Source organism: Nasonia vitripennis, assembly GCF_009193385.2.
Source record: "Nasonia vitripennis strain AsymCx chromosome 1 unlocalized genomic scaffold, Nvit_psr_1.1 chr1_random0016, whole genome shotgun sequence".
Lineage (NCBI taxonomy): Eukaryota > Metazoa > Arthropoda > Insecta > Hymenoptera > Pteromalidae > Nasonia > Nasonia vitripennis.
The window spans coordinates 34,168-54,581 of record NW_022279605.1 but is presented as its reverse complement, the minus strand read 5'-3'; positions in this window follow the sequence as shown (position 1 = coordinate 54,581).

Here is a 20,414-nt window from a genome sequence, read left to right as displayed (position 1 = left end):
CCGAATTTGATGTCGGAAATGCAGTAAATAAAAAACAGCCCCTAAAGTAGGGCCAAAATCGCCCTGATTTCATGCAATGTCGACTTATTTTCGAGAGGTGAGTAAAGATACGGGTTTCGGTGTATTTTTTGACGCTGAACCGAATCCGATGTGGAAATGCAGTAAATAAAAAGCAGCCCCTAAAGTAGGCCAAAATCGTCCTGATTTCATGCAATGTCGACTTATTTTCGAGAGGTGTATTTTTTCGATGCTGAATCCGAATTGATGTCGGAAATGCAGTAAATAAAAAAGCAGCCCTAAAGTAGGGCCAAAATCGTCCTGATTTCATGCAATGTCGACTTATTTTCGAGAGGTGAGTAAAGATACGGGTTTCGGTGTATTTTTGACGCTGAATCGGAATCCGATGTTGGAAATGCAGTAAATAAAAAAGCAGCCCTAAAGTAGGGCCAAAATCGTCCTGATTTCATGCAATGTCGACTTATTTTCGAGAGGTGAGTAAAGATACGGTTTTCGATGTATTTTTTGATGCGAATCCGAATTGATGTCGGAAATGCAGTAAATAAAAAACAGCCCTAAAGTAGGCCAAAATCGTCCTGATTTCATGTAATATCGACTTATTTTCGAGAGGTGAGTAAAGATACGGGTTTTCGGTGTATTTTTGACGCTGAATCCGAATTGATGTCGGAAATGCAGTAAATATAAAAGAGCCCCTAAAGTAGGGCCAAAATCGTCCTGATTTCATGCAATGTCGACTTATTTTCGAGAGGTGTATTTTTCGATGCTGAATCCGAATTTGATGTCGGAAATGCAGTAAATAAAAAAGCAGCCCTAAAGTAGGGCCAAAATCGCCCTGATTTCATGTAATATCGACTTATTTTCGAGAGGTGAGTAAAGATACGGTTTTCGGTGTATTTTTTGACGCTGAAACCGGAATCCGATGTTGGAAATGCAGTAAATAAAAAGCAGCCCCTAAAGTAGGGCCAAAATCGTCCTGATTTCATGCAATGTCGACTTATTTTCGAGAGGTGAGTAAAAGATACGGGTTTCGATGTATTTTTGACGCTGAATCCGAATTGATGTTCGGAAATGCAGTAAATAAAAAAGAGCCCCTAAAGTAGGCCAAAATCGTCCTGATTTCATGCAATGTCGACTTATTTTCGAGAGGTGAGTAAAGATACGGGTTTCGGTGTATTTTTTGACGCTGAATCCGAATCCGATGTCGGAAATGCAGTAAATAAAAAGCAGCCCCTAAAGTAGGGCCAAAATCGTCCTGATTTCATGCAATGTCGACTTATTTTCGAGAGGTGAGTAAAGTACGGGTTTTCGGTGTATTTTTGACGCTGAATCGGAATCCGATGTCGGAAATGCAGTAAATAAAAAGCAGCCCCTAAAGTAGGGCCAAAATCGTCCTGATTTCATGCAATGTCGACTTATTTTCGAGAGGTGTATTTTTCGATGCTGAATCGAAAATTGATGTCGGAAATGCAGTAAATAAAAAAACAGCGCCTAAAGTAGGGCCAAAAACGCCCTGATTTCATGTAATATCGACTTATTTTCGAGAGGTGAGTAAAGATACGGGTTTTCGGTGTATTTTTTGACGCTGAACCCGAATCCGATGTCGGAAATGCAGTAAATAAAAAGCAGCCCCTAAAGTAGGGCCAAAATCGTCCTGATTTCATGCAATGTCGACTTATTTTCGAGAGGTGTATTTTTCGATGCTGAATCCGAATTTGATGTCGGAAATGCAGTAAATTAAAAATCAGCCCATAAAGTAGGCCAAAATCGTCCTGATTTCATCTAATATCGACTTATTTTCGAGAGGTGAGTAAAGATACTGTTTTCGATGTATTTTTCGACGCTGAATCCGAATCCGATGTCGGAAATGCAGTAAATAAAAAAACAGCGCCTAAAGTAGGGCCAAAATCGTCCTGATTTCATGCAATGTCGACTTATTTTCGAGAGGTGAGTAAAGATACGGGTTTTCGATGTATTTTGACGCTGAATCGGAATCGATGTTGGAAATGCAGTAAATAAAAAGCAGCCCCTAAAGTAGGGCCAAAATCGTCCTGATTTCATGCAATGTCGACTTATTTTCGAGAGGTGAGTAAAGATACGGGTTTTCGATGTTTTTTCGACGCTGAATCCGAATTTGATGTCGGAAATGCAGTAAATCAAAAAAAGCCCTAAAGTAGGGCCAAAATCGCCCTGATTTCATGCAATGTCGACTTATTTTCGAGAGGTGAGTAAAGATACGGGTTTTCGGTGTATTTTTTGACGCTGAATCGGAATCCGATGTCGGAAATGCAGTAAATAAAAAGCAGCCCCTAAAGTAGGGCCAAAATCGTCCTGATTTCATGCAATGTCGACTTATTTTCGAGAGGTGAGTAAAGATACGGGTTTTCGGTGAATTTTTTGACGCTGAAACCGAATCCGATGTCGGAAATGCAGTAAATAAAAAGCAGCCCCTAAAGTAGGGCCAAAATCGTCCTGATTTCATGCAATGTCGACTTATTTCGAGAGGTGTATTTTTCGATGCTGAATCCGAATTTGATGTCGGAATGCAGTAAATAAAAAATCAGCCCATAAATACGGCCAAAATCGTCCTGATTTCATCTAATGTCGACTTATTTTCGAGAGGTGAGTAAAGATACGGGTTTCGATGTATTTTCGACGCTGAATCCGAATTTGATGTCGGAAATGCAGTAATAAAAAACAGCCCCTAAAGTAGGGCCAAATCGTCCCTGACTTCATGTCAATATCGCACTTATTTTCGAGAGGTGAGTAAAGATACGGGTTTTCGGGTGTATTTTTGACGCTGAACCGAATCCGATGTTGGAAATGCATAAATAAAGCAGCCCCTAAAGTAGGGCAAATCGTCCTGATTTCATGCAATGTCGACTTATTTTCGAGAGGTGAGTAAAGTATTTTTCGATGCTGAATCCGAATTTGATGTCGGAAATGGTAAATAAAAAAGCCCCTAAAGTGGGCCAAATCGCCTGATTTCATGTAATATTCGACTTATTTTCGAGGGTGAGTAAAGATACGGGTTTTCGGTATTTTTTGACGCTGAACCGATCCGATGTCGGAATGCAGTAAATAAAAGCAGCCCCTAAGTAGGCAAATCGTCCTGATTTTATGCAATGTCGACTTATTTTCGAGGTGTAAGATAGGGTTTTGGTAATTTTTTGACGCTGAACTCCGGACTGTCGGGAATGCAGTAAATAAAAGCAGCCCTAAGTAGGCAAAATCGTCCTGATTTCATGCCATGTCGACTTATTTCGAGAGGTGAGTAAAGGTACGGGTTTTCGGTGTATTTTTTGACGCTGAATCGGAATCCGATGTTGAAATGCAGTAAATAAAAAGCAGCCCCTAAAGTAGGGCCAAAATCGTCCTGATTTCATGCAATGTCGACTTATTTTCGAGAGGTGTATTTTTCGATGCTGAATCCGAAATTGATGTCGGAAATGCAGTAAATAAAAAACAGCGCCTAAAGTAGGCCAAAAACGCCCTGATTTCATGTAATATCGACTTATTTTCGAGAGGTGAGTAAAGATACGGGTTTTCGTGTATTTTTTGACGCTGAATCCGAATCCGATGTCGGAAATGCAGTAAATAAAAAGCAGCCCTAAAGTAGGGCCAAATCGTCCTGATTTCATGCAATGTCGACTTATTTTCGAGAGGTGAGTAAAGATACGGTTTTTCGGTTGTATTTTTTGACGCTATCGGAAATCCGATGTTGGAAATGCAGTAAATAAAAAAGCAGCCCCTAAAGTAGGGCCAAAATCGTCCTGATTTCATGCAATGTCGACTTATTTTCGAGAGGTGTATTTTTCTATGCTGAATCCGAATTTGATGTCGGAAATGCAGTAAATAAAAAAACAGCGCCTAAAGTAGGGCCAAAATCGTCCTGATTTCATGCAATGTTCGATTATTTCGAGAGGTGAGTAAAGATACGGGTTTTTCGATGTATTTTTGACGCTGAATCGGAATCCGATGTTGGAAATGCATGTAAATATAAAACAGCCCCTAAAGTAGGGCCAAAATCGTTCCTGATTTCATGCAATGTCGACTTATTTTCGAGAGGTGAGTAAAGATACGGGTTTTCGATGTATTTTTCGATGCTGAATCAGAATTTGATGTCGGAAATGCAGTAAATAAAAGCAGCCCTAAAGTAGGGCCAAAATCGTCCTGATTTCATGCAAATGTCGACTTATTTTCGAGAGGTGAGTAAAGATACGGGTTTTCGGTGTATTTTTTGACGCTGAATCGGAATCCGATGTTGAAATGCAGTAAATAAAAAGCAGCCCCTAAAGTAGGGCCAAAATCGTCCTGATTTTCATTACAATGTCGACTTATTTTCGAGAGGTGATTTTTTCGATGCTGAATCCGGAATTTGATGTCGGAAATGCAGTAAATAAAAAAACAGCCCCTAAAGTTAGGGCCAAAATCGCCCTGATTTCATGTAATATCGACTTATTTTCGAGAGGTGAGTAAAGATACGGGTTTTCGGTGTATTTTTTGACGCTGAATCGGAATCCGATATTGGAAATGCAGTAAATAAAAAAGCCCCTAAAGTAAATCGTCCTGAAATGCAATGTCGACTTATTTCGAGAGGTGTATTTTTCGATGCTGAATCCGAATTTGATGTCGGAAATGCAGTAAATAAAAAACAGCCCCTAAAGTAGGGCCAAAATCGTCCTGATTTCATGCAATGTCGACTTATTTTCGAGAGGTGAGTAAAGATACGGGTTTTCGGTGTATTTTTTGACGCTGAATCCGGAATCCGATGTTGGAAATGCAGTAAATAAAAACAGCCCTAAAGTAGGGCCAAAATCGTCCTGATTCATGCAATGTCGACTTATTTTCGAGAGGTGATTTTTCGATGCTGAATCCGAATTTGATGTCGGAAATGCAGTAAATAAATACAGAGCCTAAAGTAGGCAAAATCGTCCTGATTTCATGAATATCGACTTATTTTCGAGAGTGAGTAAAGATACGGTTTTCGTGTATTTTTGAGCTGAACCGAATTGATGTCGGAAATGCAGTAAATAAAAAGCAGCCCCTAAAGTAGGCCAAAATCGTCCTGATTTCATGCAATGTCGACTTATTTTCGAGAGTAGTAAAGTACGGTTTTCCGTGTATTTTTGACGCTGAATCGGAATCGATGTTGGAAATGCAGTAAATAAAAACAGCCCCTAAAGTAGGGCCAAAATCGTCCTGATTTCATGCAATGTCGACTTATTTTCGAGAGGTGTATTTTTCGATGCTGATCCGAATTTGATGTCGGAAATGCAGTAATAAAAAAAACAGCCCCTAAAGTAGGGCCAAAATCGCCCTATTCATGTAATCGACTTATTTCGAGAGGTGAGTAAAGATACGGGTTTCTGTATTTTTTGACGCTGAACCGAATCCGATGTCGGAAATGCAGTAAATAAAAAAGCACCCTAAAGTAGGGCCAAAATCGTCCTGATTCATGCAATGTCGACTTATTTCGGAGAGGTGTTTTGTTCGATGCTGAATCCGAATTTGATGTCGAAATGCAGTAAATAAAAAAACAGCCCTAAAGTAGGGGCCAAAATCGTCCTGATTTCATGTAATTCGACTTATTTCGAGAGGTGAGTAAAGATACGGGTTTTCGATGTATTTTTTGACGCTGAATCGGAATCCGATGTTGGAAATGCAGTAAATAAAAACAGCCCCTAAAGTAGGGCCAAAATCGTCCTGATTTCATGCAATGTCGACTTATTTTCGAGAGGTGAGTAAAGATACGGGTTTTCGATGTATTTTTCGACGCCTGAATCGAATCTGATGTCGGAAATGCAGTAAATAAAAAATCAGCCCCTAAAGTAGGCCAAAATCGTCCTGATTTCAGTAATTCGATTATTTTCGAGAGGAGTAAAGATACGGGTTTTCGTGTATTTTTGACGCTGAATCGGAATCCGATGTTGGAAATGCAGTAAATAAAAAGCAGCCCCTAAAGTAGGGCCAAAATCGTCCTGATTTCATGCAATGTCGACTTATTTTCGAGAGGTGAGTAAAGATACGGGTTTTCGATGTATTTTTTCGATGCTGAATCCGAATTTGATGTCGGAATGCAGTAAATCATAAAGAGCCCCTAAAGTAGGGCCAAAATCGTCCTGATTTCATGTAATATCGACTTATTTTCGAGAGGTGATAAAGATACGGGTTTTCGTGATTTTGATGCTGAATCCGAATTTGATGTCGGAAATGCAGTAAATAAAAAAAGCACCTAAAGTAGGGCCAAAATCGTCCTGATTTCATGCAATTCGACTTATTTTCGAGAGGTGAGTAAAGATACGGGTTTCGGTGAATTTTTGACGCTGACCGGATCCGATGTCGGAAATGCAGTAAATAAAAAGCAGCCCCTAAAGTAGGGCCAAAATCGTCCTGATTTCATGCAATGTCGACTTATTTTCGAGAGGTGAGTAAAGGTACGGGTTTTCGGTGTATTTTTTGACGCTGAATCGGAATCCGATGTTGGAAATGCAGTAAATAAAAAGCAGCCCCTAAAGTAGGGCCAAAATCGTCCTGATTTCATGCAATGTCGACTTATTTTCGAGAGGTGTATTTTTCGATGCTGAATCCGAAATTGATGTCGGAAATGCAGTAAATAAAAAAACAGCGCCTAAAGTAGGGCCAAAAACGCCCTGATTTCATGTAATATCGACTTATTTTCGAGAGGTGAGTAAAGATACGGGTTTTCGGTGTATTTTTGACGCTGAACCCGAATCCGATGTCGGAAATGCAGTAAATAAAAAGCAGCCCCTAAAGTAGGGCCAAATCGTCCTGATTTCATGCAATGTCGACTTATTTTCGAGAGGTGTATTTTTCGATGCTGAATCCGAATTTGATGTCGGAAATTTAGTAAATAAAAATCAGCCCATAACATACTGCCAAAATCGTCCTGATTTCATCTAATATCGAATTATTTTCGAGAGGTGAGTAAAGATACTGGTTTCGATGTATTTTTCGATGCTGAATCCGAATTTGATGTCGGAAATGCAGTAAATAAAAAAACAGCGCCTAAAGTAGGGCCAAAATCGTCCTGATTTCATGCAATGCCGACTTATTTTCGAGAGGTGAGTAAAGATACGGGTTTTCGATGTATTTTTTGACGCTGAATCGGAATCCGATGTTGGAAATGCAATAAATAAAAAGCAGCCCCTAAAGTAGGGCCAAATCGTCCTGATTTCATGCAATGTCGACTTATTTTCGAGAGGTGAGTAAAGATACGGGTTTTCGATGTATTTTTCGATGCTGAATCCGAATTTGATGTCGGAAATGCAGTAAATCATAAAAGAGCCCCTAAAGTAGGGCCAAAATCGTCCTGATTTCATGTAATATCGACTTATTTTCGAGAGGTGAGTAAAGATACGGGTTTTCGGTGAATTTTTTGACGCTGAACCCGGATCCGATGTCGGAAATGCAGTAAATAAAAAGCAGCCGCTAAAGTAGGGCCAAAATCGTCCTGATTTCATGCAATGTCGACTTATTTTCGAGAGGTGAGTAATGATACGGGTTTTCGGTGTATTTTTTGACGCTGAATCGGAATCCGATGTTGGAAATGCAGTAAATAAAAAGCAGCCCCTAAAGTAGGGCCAAAATCGTCCTGATTTCATGCAATGTCGACTTATTTTCGAGAGGTGAGTAAAGATACGGGTTTTCGGTGTATTTTTTGACGCTGAACCCGAATCCGATGTCGGAAATGCAGTAAATAAAAAGCAGCCCCTAAAGTAGGGCCAAAATCGTCCTGATTTCATGCAATGTCGACTTATTTTCGAGAGGTGAGTAAAGAACGGTTTTCATGTATTTTTCGATGCTGAATCCGAATTTGATGTCGGAAATGCAGTAAATAAAAAAGCAGCCCTAAAGTAGGGCCAAAATCGTCCTGATTTCATGCTAATATCGACTTATTTTCGAGAGGTGAGTAAAGATACGGGTTTTCGATGTATTTTTTGACGCTGAATCCGAATTCGATGTCGGAAATGCAGTAAATAAAAAGCAGCCCTAAAGTAGGGCCAAAATCGTCCTGATTTCATGCAATGTCGACTTATTTTCGAGAGGTGAGTAAGATACGGGTTTTCGGTGTATTTTTGACGCTGAATCGGAATCCGATGTTGGAAATGCAGTAAATAAAAAGCAGCCCCTAAAGTAGGGCCAAATCGTCCTGATTTCATGCAATGTCGACTTATTTTCGAGAGGTGGTAAAGTACGGGTTTTCGGTGTATTTTTGACGCTGAATCGGAATCCGATGTGGAAATGCAGTAAATAAAAAGCAGCCCCTAAAGTAGGGCCAAAATCGTCCTGATTTCATGCAATGTCGACTTATTTCGAGAGGTGTATTTTTCGATGCTGAATCCGAATGATGTCGGAAATGCAGTAAATAAAAAACAGCGCCTAAAGTAGGGCCAAAACGCCTGATTTCATGTAATTCGACTTATTTTCGAGAGGTGAGTAAAGATACGGGTTTCGGTGTATTTTTGACGCTGAACCGAATCCGATGTCGGAAATGCAGTAAATAAAAAGCAGCCCCTAAAGTAGGGCCAAAATCGTCCTGATTTCATGCAATGTCGACTTATTTTCGAGAGGTGGTAAAGATACGGGTTTTCGGTGTATTTTTTGACGCTGAATCGGAATCCGATGTGGAAATGCAGTAAATAAAAAGCAGCCCCTAAAGTAGGGCCAAAATCGTCCTGATTTCATGCAATGTCGACTTATTTTCGAGAGGTGTATTTTTCGATGCTGAATCCGAATTGATGTCGAAATGCAGTAAATAAAAAACAGCCCCTAAAGTAGGGCCAAAATCGTCCTGATTTCATGCAATGTCGACTTATTTTCGAGAGGTGAGTAAGATACGGGTTTTCGATGTATTTTTTGACGCTGAATCGAATTGATGTCGGAAATGCAGTAAATAAAAAGCAGCCCTAAAAGTAGGGCCAAAATCGTCCCTGATTTCATGCAATATCGAATTATTTTCGAGAGGTAGTAAAGATACGGGTTTTCGGTGTATTTTTCGATGCTGAATCGAATTTGATGTCGGAAATGCAGTAAATAAAAACAGCCCTAAAATAGGCCAAAATCGTCCTGATTTCATGCAATATCGACTTATTTTCGAGAGGTGTATTTTTCGATGCTGAATCCGAATTTGATGTCGGAAATGCACTAAATAAAATACAGCCCCTAAAGTAGGGCCAAAATCGTCCTGATTTCATGCAATGTCGACTTATTTTCGAGAGGTGAGTAAAGATACGGGTTTTCGGTGTATTTTTTGACGCTGAACCGAATCCGATGTCGGAAATGCAGTAAATAAAAAGCAGCCCCTAAAGTAGGGCCAAAATCGTCCTGATTTCATGCAATGTCGACTTATTTTCGAGAGGTGAGTAAAGATACGGGTTTTCGGTGTATTTTTGACGCTGAATCGGAATCCGATGTTGGAAATGCAGTAAATAAAAACAGCCCCTAAAGTAGGGCCAAAATCGTCCTGATTTCATGCAATGTCGACTTATTTTCGAGAGGTGTATTTTTCGATGCTGAATCCGAATTTGATGTCGGAAATGCAGTAAATAAAAAACAGCCCCTAAAGTAGGGCCAAAATCGCCCTGATTTCATGTAATATCGACTTATTTTCGAGAGGTGAGTAAAGATACGGGTTTTCGGTGTATTTTTTGACGCTGAACCCGAATCCGATGTCGGAAATGCAGTAAATAAAAAGCAGCCCCTAAAGTAGGGCCAAAATCGTCCTGATTTCATGCAATGTCGACTTATTTTCGAGAGGTGTATTTTTCTATGCTGAATCCGAATTTGATGTCGAAATGCAGTAAATAAAAAACAGCCCTAAAGTAGGGCCAAAATCGTCCTGATTTCATGCAATGTCGACTTATTTTCGAGAGGTGAGTAAAGATACGGGTTTTCGATGTATTTTTTGACGCTGAATCGGAATCCGATGTCGGAAATGCAGTAAATAAAAACAGCCCCTAAAGTAGGGCCAAAATCGTCCTGATTTCATGCAATGTCGACTTATTTTCGAGAGGTGAGTAAAGATACGGGTTTTCGGTGTATTTTTTGACGCTGAATCGGAATCCGATGTTGGAAATGCAGTAAATAAAAACAGCCCCTAAAGTAGGGCCAAAATCGTCCTGATTTCATGCAATGTCGACTTATTTTCGAGAGGTGTATTTTTCGATGCTGAATCCGAATTTGATGTCGGAAATGCAGTAAATAAAAAACAGCCCCTAAAGTAGGGCCAAAATCGCCCTGATTTCATGTAATATCGACTTATTTTCGAGAGGTGAGTAAAGATACGGGTTTTCGGTGTATTTTTTGACGCTGAATCCGAATCCGATGTCGGAAATGCAGTAAATAAAAAGCAGCCCCTAAAGTAGGGCCAAAATCGTCCTGATTTCATGCAATGTCGACTTATTTTCGAGAGGTGTATTTTTCTATGCTGAATCCGAATTTGATGTCGTAAATGCAGTAAATAAAAAACAGCGCCCTAAAGTAGGGCCAAAATCGTCCTGATTTCATGCAATGTCGACTTATTTTCGAGAGGTGAGTAAAGATACGGTTTTCGATTATTTTTGACCTGATCGGAATCCGATGTTGGAAATGCAGTAAATAAAAACAGCCCTAAGTAGGGCCAAAATCGTCCTGATTTCATGCAATGTCGACTTATTTTCGAGAGGTGAGTAAAGATACGGGTTTTCGGTGTATTTTTGATGCTGAATCGAATCCGATGTCGGAAATGCAGTAAATAAAAACAGCCCTAAAGTAGGGCCAAATCGCCTGATTTCATGCAATTCGATTATTTTCGAGAGGTGTATTTTTCTATGCTGAATCCGAATTTGATGTCGGAAATGCAGTAAATAAAAACAGCCCTAAAGTAGGGCCAAAATCGTCCTGATTTCATGCAATGTCGACTTATTTTCGAGAGGTGGTAAGATACTTTTCGTGTATTTTTGCGCTGAATCGGAATTTGATGTCGGAAATGCAGTAAATCAAAAACAGCCCTAAAGTAGGGCCAAAATCGTCCTGATTTCATGCAATTCGACTTATTTTCGAGAGGTGAGTAAAGATACGGGTTTTCGGTGTATTTTTTGACGCTGAATCCGAATCCGATGTCGGAAATGCAGTAAATAAAAAGCAGCCCCTAAAGTAGGGCCAAAATCGTCCTGATTTCATGCAATGTCGACTTATTTTCGAGAGGTGTATTTTTCGATGCTGAATCCGAATTTGATGTCGGAAATGCAGTAAATAAAAAACAGCCCTAAGTAGGGCCAAAATCGTCCTGATTTCATGCAATGTCGACTTATTTTCGAGAGGTGAGTAAAGATACGGGTTTTCGATGTATTTTTTGACGCTGAATCGGAATCCGATGTTGGAAATGCAGTAAATAAAAAGCAGCCCTAAAGTAGGGCCAAAATCGTCCTGATTTCATGCAATGTCGACTTATTTTCGGAGAGGTGGTATTATTTTTCGATGCTGAATCCGAATTTGATGTCGGAAATGCAGTAAATCATAAAAGAGCCCTAAAGTAGGGCCAAAATCGTCCTGATTTCATGTAATATCGACTTATTTTCGAGAGGTGAGTAAAGATACGGGTTTTCGGTGTATTTTTGAGCTGAACCGATGATGTCGGAAATGCAGTAAATAAAAAGAGCCCTAAAGTAGGGCCAAATCGTCCTGATTTCATGCAATGTCGACTTATTTTCGAGAGGTGTATTTTTCGATGTGAATCCGAATTTGAGTCGGAAAGTAAATAAAAACAGCCCTAAATAGGGCCAAAATCGTCCTGATTTCATCAATTCGACTTATTTTCGAGAGGTGAGTAAAGTACGGGTTTTCGGTGTATTTTTTGACGCTGAATCGGAATCCGATGTTGGAAATGCAGTAAATAAAAAGCAGCCCCTAAAGTAGGGCCAAAATCGTCCTGATTTCATGCAATGTCGACTTATTTTCGAGAGGTGTATTTTTCGATGCTGAATCCGAATTGATGTCGGAAATGCAGTAAATAAAAAAACAGCCCTAAAGTAGGGCCAAAACGCCCTGATTTCATGTAATATCGACTTATTTTCGAGAGGTGAGTAAAGATACGGGTTTTCGGTGTATTTTTTGACGCTGAACCCGAATCCGATGTCGGAAATGCAGTAAATAAAAAGCAGCCCCTAAAGTAGGGCCAAAATCGTCCTGATTTCATGCAATGTCGACTTATTTTCGAGAGGTGTATTTTTCGATGCTGAATCCGAATTTGATGTCGGAAATTTAGTAAATAAAAATCAGCCCTAAATACGGCCAAAATCGTCCTGATTTCATCTAATATCGAATTATTTTCGAGAGGTGAGTAAAGATACTGGTTTTCGATGTATTTTTCGATGCTGAATCCGAATTTGATGTCGGAAATGCAGTAAATAAAAAAACAGCGCCTAAAGTAGGGCCAAAATCGTCCTGATTTCATGCAATGCCGACTTATTTTCGAGAGGTGAGTAAAGATACGGGTTTTCGATGTATTTTTTGACGCTGAATCGGAATCCGATGTTGGAAATGCAATAAATAAAAAGCAGCCCCTAAAGTAGGGCCAAAATCGTCCTGATTTCATGCAATGTCGACTTATTTTCGAGAGGTGAGTAAAGATACGGGTTTTCGATGTATTTTTCGATGCTGAATCCGAATTTGATGTCGGAAATGCAGTAAATCATAAAAGAGCCCTAAAGTAGGGCCAAAATCGTCCTGATTTCATGCAATGTCGACTTATTTTCGAGAGGTGAGTAAAGATACGGGTTTTCGGTGTATTTTTTGACGCTGAATCGGAATCCGATGTTGGAAATGCATAAATAAAAGCAGCCCTAAAGAAAATCCGATTATAATATTATTTCGAGATAAAATACAGGATGAATCGAAGAAATGCAGTAAATAAAAAGAGCCCCTAAAGTAGGGCCAAAATCGTCCTGATTTCATGCAATGTCGACTTATTTTCGAGAGGTGAGTAAGATACGGGTTTTCGGTGTATTTTTTGACGCTGAACCGAATCCGATGTGGAAATGCAGTAAATAAAAAGCAGCCCTAAAGTAGGGCCAAAATCGTCCTGATTTCATGCAATGTCGACTTATTTTCGAGAGGTGAGTAAGATACGGGTTTCGGTGTATTTTTGAGCTGAACCGAATCGATGTCGGAAATGCAGTAAATAAAAAGCAGCCCTAAAGTAGGGCCAAAATCGTCCTGATTTCATGCAATGTCGACTTATTTTCGAGAGGTGTATTTTTCGATGCTGAATCCGAATTTGATGTCGGAAATTTAGTAAATAAAAAATCAGCCCATAACATACGGCCAAAATCGTCCTGATTTCATGCAATGTCGACTTATTTTCGAGAGGTGAGTAAAGATACGGGTTTTCGGTGAATTTTTTGACGCTGAACCCGGATCCGATGTCGGAAATGCAGTAAATAAAAAGCAGCCCCTAAAGTAGGGCCAAAATCGTCCTGATTTCATGCAATGTCGACTTATTTTCGAGAGGTGAGTAAAGGTACGGGTTTTCGGTGTATTTTTTGACGCTGAATCGGAATCCGATGTTGGAAATGCAGTAAATAAAAAGCAGCCCCTAAAGTAGGGCCAAAATCGTCCTGATTTCATGCAATGTCGACTTATTTTCGAGAGGTGTATTTTTCGATGCTGAATCCGAAATTGATGTCGGAAATGCAGTAAATAAAAAAACAGCGCCTAAAGTAGGGCCAAAAACGCCCTGATTTCATGTAATATCGACTTATTTTCGAGAGGTGAGTAAAGATACGGGTTTTCGGTGTATTTTTTGACGCTGAACCCGAATCCGATGTCGGAAATGCAGTAAATAAAAAGCAGCCCCTAAAGTAGGGCCAAAATCGTCCTGATTTCATGCAATGTCGACTTATTTTCGAGAGGTGTATTTTTCGATGCTAAATCCGAATTTGATGTCGGAAATTTAGTAAATAAAAAATCAGCCCATAACATACGGCCAAAATCGTCCTGATTTCATCTAATATCGAATTATTTTCGAGAGGTGAGTAAAGATACTGGTTTTCGATGTATTTTTCGATGCTGAATCCGAATTTGATGTCGGAAATGCAGTAAATAAAAAACAGCGCCTAAAGTAGGGCCAAAATCGTCCTGATTTCATGCAATGCCGACTTATTTTCGAGAGGTGAGTAAAGATACGGGTTTTCGATGTATTTTTTGACGCTGAATCGGAATCCGATGTTGGAAATGCAATAAATAAAAAGCAGCCCCTAAAGTAGGGCCAAAATCGTCCTGATTTCATGCAATGTCGACTTATTTTCGAGAGGTGAGTAAAGATACGGGTTTTCGATGTATTTTTCGATGCTGAATCCGAATTTGATGTCGGAAATGCAGTAAATCATAAAAAGAGCCCCTAAAGTAGGGCCAAAATCGTCCTGATTTCATGCAATGTCGACTTATTTTCGAGAGGTGAGTAATGATACGGGTTTTCGGTGTATTTTTTGACGCTGAATCGGAATCCGATGTTGGAAATGCAGTAAATAAAAAGCAGCCCCTAAAGTAGGGCCAAAATCGTCCTGATTTCATGCAATGTCGACTTATTTTCGAGAGGTGAGTAAAGATACGGGTTTTCGGTGTATTTTTTGACGCTGAACCCGAATCCGATGTCGGAAATGCAGTAAATAAAAAGCAGCCCCTAAAGTAGGGCCAAAATCGTCCTGATTTCATGCAATGTCGACTTATTTTCGAGAGGTGTATTTTTCGATGCTGAATCCGAATTTGATGTCGGAAATTTAGTAAATAAAAAATCAGCCCATAACATACGGCCAAAATCGTCCTGATTTCATCTAATATCGAATTATTTTCGAGAGGTGAGTAAAGATACTGGTTTTCGATGTATTTTTCGATGCTGAATCCGAATTTGATGTCGGAAATGCAGTAAATAAAAAAACAGCGCCTAAAGTAGGGCCAAAATCGTCCTGATTTCATGCAATGCCGACTTATTTTCGAGAGGTGAGTAAAGATACGGGTTTTCGATGTATTTTTTGACGCTGAATCGGAATCCGATGTTGGAAATGCAATAAATAAAAAGCAGCCCCTAAAGTAGGGCCAAAATCGTCCTGATTTCATGCAATGTCGACTTATTTTCGAGAGGTGAGTAAAGATACGGGTTTTCGATGTATTTTTCGATGCTGAATCCGAATTTGATGTCGGAAATGCAGTAAATCATAAAAGAGCCCCTAAAGTAGGGCCAAAATCGTCCTGATTTCATGTAATATCGACTTATTTTCGAGAGGTGAGTAAAGATACGGGTTTTCGGTGAATTTTTTGACGCTGAACCCGGATCCGATGTCGGAAATGCAGTAAATAAAAAGCAGCCGCTAAAGTAGGGCCAAAATCGTCCTGATTTCATGCAATGTCGACTTATTTTCGAGAGGTGAGTAATGATACGGGTTTTCGGTGTATTTTTTGACGCTGAATCGGAATCCGATGTTGGAAATGCAGTAAATAAAAAGCAGCCCCTAAAGTAGGGCCAAAATCGTCCTGATTTCATGCAATGTCGACTTATTTTCGAGAGGTGTGTAAAGGTACGGGTTTTCGGTGTATTTTTTGACGCTGAATCGGAATCCGATGTTGGAAATGCAGTAAATAAAAAGCAGCCCCTAAAGTAGGGCCAAAATCGTCCTGATTTCATGCAATGTCGACTTCTTTTCGAGAGGTGTATTTTTCGATGCTGAATCCGAAATTGATGTCGGAAATGCAGTAAATAAAAAAACAGCGCCTAAAGTAGGGCCAAAAACGCCCTGATTTCATGTAATATCGACTTATTTTCGAGAGGTGAGTAAAGATACGGGTTTTCGGTGTATTTTTTGACGCTGAACCCGAATCCGATGTCGGAAATGCAGTAAATAAAAAGCAGCCCCTAAAGTAGGGCCAAAATCGTCCTGATTTCATGCAATGTCGACTTATTTTCGAGAGGTGTATTTTTCGATGCTGAATCCGAATTTGATGTCGGAAATTTAGTAAATAAAAAAACAGCCCCTAAAGTAGGGCCAAAATCGCCCTGATTTCATGTAATATCGACTTATTTTCGAGAGGTGAGTAAAGATACGGGTTTTCGGTGTATTTTTTGACGCTGAACCCGAATCCGATGTCGGAAATGCAGTAAATAAAAAGCAGCCCCTAAAGTAGGGCCAAAATCGTCCTGATTTCATGCAATGTCGACTTATTTTCGAGAGGTGTATTTTTCGATGCTGAATCCGAATTTGATGTCGGAAATTTAGTAAATAAAAAAACAGCGCCTAAAGTAGGGCCAAAATCGTCCTGATTTCATGCAATATCGACTTATTTTCGAGAGGTGTATTTTTCGATGCTGAATCCGAATTTGATGTCGGAAATGCACTAAATAAAATACAGCCCCTAAAGTAGGGCCAAAATCGTCCTGATTTCATGCAATGTCGACTTATTTTCGAGAGGTGAGTAAAGATACGGGTTTTCGGTGTATTTTTTGACGCTGAACCCGAATCCGATGTCGGAAATGCAGTAAATAAAAAGCAGCCCCTACAGTAGGGCCAAAATCGTCCTGATTTCATGCAATGTCGACTTATTTTCGAGAGGTGAGTAAAGATACGGGTTTTCGGTGTATTTTTTGACGCTGAATCGGAATCCGATGTTGGAAATGCAGTAAATAAAAAGCAGCCCCTAAAGTAGGGCCAAAATCGTCCTGATTTCATGCAATGTCGACTTATTTTCGAGAGGTGTATTTTTCGATGCTGAATCCGAATTTGATGTCGGAAATGCAGTATATAAAAAAACAGCCCCTAAAGTAGGGCCAAAATCGCCCTGATTTCATGTAATATCGACTTATTTTCGAGAGGTGAGTAAAGATACGGGTTTTCGGTGTATTTTTTGACGCTGAACCCGAATCCGATGTCGGAAATGCAGTAAATAAAAAGCAGCCCCTAAAGTAGGGCCAAAATCGTCCTGATTTCATGCAATGTCGACTTATTTTCGAGAGGTGTATTTTTCTATGCTGAATCCGAATTTGATGTCGTAAATGCAGTAAATAAAAAAACAGCGCCTAAAGTAGGGCCAATATCGTCCTGATTTCATGCAATGTCGACTTATTTTCGAGAGGTGAGTAAAGATACGGGTTTTCGATGTATTTTTTGACGCTGAATAGGAATCCGATGTTGGAAATGCAGTAAATCATAAAACAGCCCCTAAAGTAGGGCCAAAATCGTCCTGATTTCATGCAATGTCGACTTATTTTCGAGAGGTGAGTAAAGATACGGGTTTTCGGTGTATTTTTTGACGCTGAATCGGAATCCGATATTGGAAATGCAGTAAATAAATAACAGCCCCTAAAGTAGGGCCAAAATCGTCCTGATTTCATGCAATATCGACTTATTTTCGAGAGGTGTATTTTTCGATGCTGAATCCGAATTTGATGTCGGAAATGCACTAAATAAAATACAGCCCCTAAAGTAGGGCCAAAATCGTCCTGATTTCATGCAATGTCGACTTATTTTCGAGAGGTGAGTAAAGATACGGGTTTTCGGTGTATTTTTTGACGCTGAATCGGAATCCGATGTTGGAAATGCAGTAAATAAAAAGCAGCCCCTAAAGTAGGGCCAAAATCGTCCTGATTTCATGCAATGTCGACTTATTTTCGAGAGGTGTGTAAAGGTACGGGTTTTCGGTGTATTTTTTGACGCTGAATCGGAATCCGATGTTGGAAATGCAGTAAATAAAAAGCAGCCCCTAAAGTAGGGCCAAAATCGTCCTGATTTCATGCAATGTCGACTTCTTTTCGAGAGGTGTATTTTTCGATGCTGAATCCGAAATTGATGTCGGAAATGCAGTAAATAAAAAAACAGCGCCTAAAGTAGGGCCAAAAACGCCCTGATTTCATGTAATATCGACTTATTTTCGAGAGGTGAGTAAAGATACGGGTTTTCGGTGTATTTTTTGACGCTGAACCCGAATCCGATGTCGGAAATGCAGTAAATAAAAAGCAGCCCCTAAAGTAGGGCCAAAATCGTCCTGATTTCATGCAATGTCGACTTATTTTCGAGAGGTGTATTTTTCGATGCTGAATCCGAATTTGATGTCGGAAATTTAGTAAATAAAAAAACAGCCCCTAAAGTAGGGCCAAAATCGCCCTGATTTCATGTAATATCGACTTATTTTCGAGAGGTGAGTAAAGATACGGGTTTTCGGTGTATTTTTTGACGCTGAACCCGAATCCGATGTCGGAAATGCAGTAAATAAAAAGCAGCCCCTAAAGTAGGGCCAAAATCGTCCTGATTTCATGCAATGTCGACTTATTTTCGAGAGGTGTATTTTTCGATGCTGAATCCGAATTTGATGTCGGAAATTTAGTAAATAAAAAACAGCGCCTAAAGTAGGGCCAAAATCGTCCTGATTTCATGCAATATCGACTTATTTTCGAGAGGTGTATTTTTCGATGCTGAATCCGAATTTGATGTCGGAAATGCACTAAATAAAATACAGCCCCTAAAGTAGGGCCAAAATCGTCCTGATTTCATGCAATGTCGACTTATTTTCGAGAGGTGAGTAAAGATACGGGTTTTCGGTGTATTTTTTGACGCTGAACCCGAATCCGATGTCGGAAATGCAGTAAATAAAAAGCAGCCCCTACAGTAGGGCCAAAATCGTCCTGATTTCATGCAATGTCGACTTATTTTCGAGAGGTGAGTAAAGATACGGGTTTTCGGTGTATTTTTTGACGCTGAATCGGAATCCGATGTTGGAAATGCAGTAAATAAAAAGCAGCCCCTAAAGTAGGGCCAAAATCGTCCTGATTTCATGCAATGTCGACTTATTTTCGAGAGGTGTATTTTTCGATGCTGAATCCGAATTTGATGTCGGAAATGCAGTATATAAAAAAAACAGCCCCTAAAGTAGGGCCAAAATCGCCCTGATTTCATGTAATATCGACTTATTTTCGAGAGGTGAGTAAAGATACGGGTTTTCGGTGTATTTTTTGACGCTGAACCCGAATCCGATGTCGGAAATGCAGTAAATAAAAAGCAGCCCCTAAAGTAGGGCCAAAATCGTCCTGATTTCATGCAATGTCGACTTATTTTCGAGAGGTGTATTTTTCTATGCTGAATCCGAATTTGATGTCGTAAATGCAGTAAATAAAAAAACAGCGCCTAAAGTAGGGCCAATATCGTCCTGATTTCATGCAATGTCGACTTATTTTCGAGAGGTGAGTAAAGATACGGGTTTTCGATGTATTTTTTGACGCTGAATAGGAATCCGATGTTGGAAATGCAGTAAATCATAAAACAGCCCCTAAAGTAGGGCCAAAATCGTCCTGATTTCATGCAATGTCGACTTATTTTCGAGAGGTGAGTAAAGATACGGGTTTTCGGTGTATTTTTTGACGCTGAATCGGAATCCGATATTGGAAATGCAGTAAATAAATAACAGCCCCTAAAGTAGGGCCAAAATCGTCCTGATTTCATGCAATATCGACTTATTTTCGAGAGGTGTATTTTTCGATGCTGAATCCGAATTTGATGTCGGAAATGCACTAAATAAAATACAGCCCCTAAAGTAGGGCCAAAATCGTCCTGATTTCATGCAATGTCGACTTATTTTCGAGAGGTGAGTAAAGATACGGGTTTTCGGTGTATTTTTTGACGCTGAATCGGAATCCGATGTTGGAAATGCAGTAAATAAAAAGCAGCCCCTAAAGTAGGGCCAAAATCGTCCTGATTTCATGCAATGTCGACTTATTTTCGAGAGGTGTATTTTTCGATGCTGAATCCGAATTTGATGTCGGAAATGCAGTATATAAAAAAACAGCCCCTAAAGTAGGGCCAAAAACGCCCTGATTTCATGTAATATCGACTTATTTTCGAGAGGTGAGTAAAGATACGGGTTTTCGGTGTATTTTTTGACGCTGAACCCGAATCCGATGTCGGAAATGCAGTAAATAAAAAGCAGCCCCTAAAGTAGGGCCAAAATCGTCCTGATTTCATGCAATGTCGACTTATTTTCGAGAGGTGAGTAATGATACGGGTTTTCGGTGTATTTTTTGACGCTGAACCCGAATCCGATGTCGGAAATGCAGTAAATAAAAAGCAGCCCCTAAAGTAGGGCCAAAATCGTCCTGATTTCATGCAATGTCGACTTATTTTCGAGAGGTGTATTTTTCGATGCTGAATCCGAATGTGATGTCGGAAATTTAGTAAATAAAAAAACAGCCCCTAAAGTAGGGCCAAAATCGCCCTGATTTCATGTAATATCGACTTATTTTCGAGAGGTGAGTAAAGATACGGGTTTTCGGTGTATTTTTTGACGCTGAACCCGAATCCGATGTCGGAAATGCAGTAAATAAAAAGCAGCCCCTAAAGTAGGGCCAAAATCGTCCTGAT